We start from the raw sequence: 1760 nt of genomic DNA on the forward strand, positions 1-1760 counted from the left end.
ACGTTTGGGATGCAATGCACCTAAACAGTTAAACGCTTCTATCATGTGTTTGAATGGTTGCATGTTTCATCACAGCCTTAACTAACCCTTTTCACTCTGCACCTTTTTTTCTTTCGTTTCTGCCTTCCTTTAATCACTCTTGATTTTCTCACTTCGTTCCTGTCGCTCTTTTTTTTTTTTTTTTCTCTTTTTTTTTTTTTGCACTCTCTTTTATTCTTTTGTTTTGCCACTCTATTTTTCTTTTCATTCAATTCTCTTTTCTCTCTCTTTTTTTGAATTTTATGGCTATGATCGAATCCTATGGGGATTACCTATGTATCATGACGCCGCATGAATCAGTTCATTACGTAGTTCAAGGAACAAATGCAAAATAAAAGAAAAGGAAATTTTTGGGGTTTTGCAATATTTCATTAATAAAGACACTTTTTTTTTGGTTTTCTATTACAGGGACTTAAAAGTACTGACCGCTACTGGAAAAAAATATACATACTCGAAATAAACAACAAAACAACTTTGAACAAAACTCAAGAAAATACAGACTCCAAACTAAAAAAAATAATCAAAAATACATCAGAGCCTCCACTAGTACCCCGGGGGCCTACTGGACATCAGCCGATCTCCACACGGGCCTTCGTGCAATATCCTGTTGAAGGTGGTCCAAATCAACCATCACCTGGTGAACGAATGTCATCACAGAAGCAAAGAACATAGACCTAGTCATGTCTTCACATTCATGGCATTTCATTGCAACATAATCGGCTATCTCTTTAACCCTCATTCTGATGACACCCTTCTCCTGAAGCAAACGTCCAATCTGTTGCGTCCGAGCTTCCAACACTTGTGTATCTGTGTTATTTACAAGGGAGTAGTAAATGAACATCCATAATATAATATATATTTATAACAAAAATAATAATTTACTTTTTTGTCTAGGGAACATTAAAGAAGACAAGACTTTGTCAGATTTGGAGTGCAATAATTGCACACTTAATATTCCTCATCTTAAACGATAAATGGTTAAAGTCTTTGGTTTTACGGTTAGACCTCTCCGTAACAACATCACTATATAATAGTCATTTATTATAAAAGTCGAGTTTTTCTCGAAACCGTGTATACGGGTAAAACGGGTAGTGAGCACCCCGATTTTCCGGTGAGGCAAACGAAGCAAAGACATGACTGCAGGGAATCAGATTCGAAGCCAGGAGCCTCCCGCACCAAGGCCCGAGCAAAATACCTGCCTTCGGAGTCATCGAAACCACGCCCCCGGGTCCGCTTCGAGTCCCGCGACCTCGGAGAGCATTACCGAACGACCACGCACGATTAACAAAGGACAGTGATATCCGTATCGACCGGATATCATGGCGTGAATCTCGGCCCGTATCAGCGGTAGATCAGTGATTAGCGAAGAGGAAGATTTTTACCTTTTTTAGAGTTGTAGTTAGGGTAAAACTCTCCTACTATATAAAGGGGAAGCGGATTATTCATTAGGCATATTGTAACACACATATCAAGGGAACATACATCTGTTTTCTTTGCTTCTAAAGATTATTCTAAGTTCTTAGTTTTGTTCATAGCCCTTCATAAGGGTTTGATTCTGAATCGAAGGCAGGCTAATTGTTTGGATCGCAATTGAGCCCGAACTCGGTCTTACAACTGGTTTGGCCATTTATTCTATCTTTAATCTGCTCATCTAATGCTACTAATCACTTGTATTGAATTAGTCCGCATATTCTTAAAACCGCATATAAATTTAATTTTTA

Source organism: Nicotiana attenuata, unplaced genomic scaffold (genome assembly GCF_001879085.1).
Source record: "Nicotiana attenuata strain UT unplaced genomic scaffold, NIATTr2, whole genome shotgun sequence".
In the NCBI taxonomy this organism is placed as follows: domain Eukaryota; kingdom Viridiplantae; phylum Streptophyta; class Magnoliopsida; order Solanales; family Solanaceae; genus Nicotiana; species Nicotiana attenuata.